This window comes from Egretta garzetta, unplaced genomic scaffold (genome assembly GCF_000687185.1).
Source record: "Egretta garzetta isolate BGI_Z169 unplaced genomic scaffold, ASM68718v1 scaffold697, whole genome shotgun sequence".
Lineage (NCBI taxonomy): Eukaryota > Metazoa > Chordata > Aves > Pelecaniformes > Ardeidae > Egretta > Egretta garzetta.
In genome coordinates, this window is record NW_009260141.1 from 53,395 (window position 1) to 53,912 (window position 518).

A 518-nucleotide genomic window follows, 5' to 3' on the forward strand; every position below is an offset into this window, starting at 1 on the left:
CTTCGGGGATAACAAAATGGTTTTTTTCTGCTTTATCTGTCACGAAATCGCCCCCTTCCCCCCCCCGGGAGGCGGTGGAAGAGCCTATTTTCGCCTGTCGGTGTCTCGTCGCGAAAAGAGTGGAGTTTGGGTGGAGGGGGGACAAGAAACCCCGAGTCCTGGAACCGAACGGACCTTGAGAGCGCGAAAATTTTGTTTTTCTTTGTAAATTAGAAATTCTCCTTTAAAGTTACCGCGGGACGGAAAACTCAGTGTTAATCTTCAGAGGGTCTTTTTCACCTTAGAGAAGAAAGCGAACAGTTAGACTCCCGTTCTTTAAAATAAAATGGTTTCAAAGAGAGTGAGGTAGCACAAACTCCCACGAGCTGTGCCTCCGCTGCGCTTGCCGAGATTTATACCTCTGGCTACTGCGAAACACTCAATTAGGGATTTTTTTTTCCCCCCGTACTTCCAAAGCTGAAGTTTCTGGAGGCTACACATACAATAATGGACAGCACATACTTTATTTACTTCGGAAT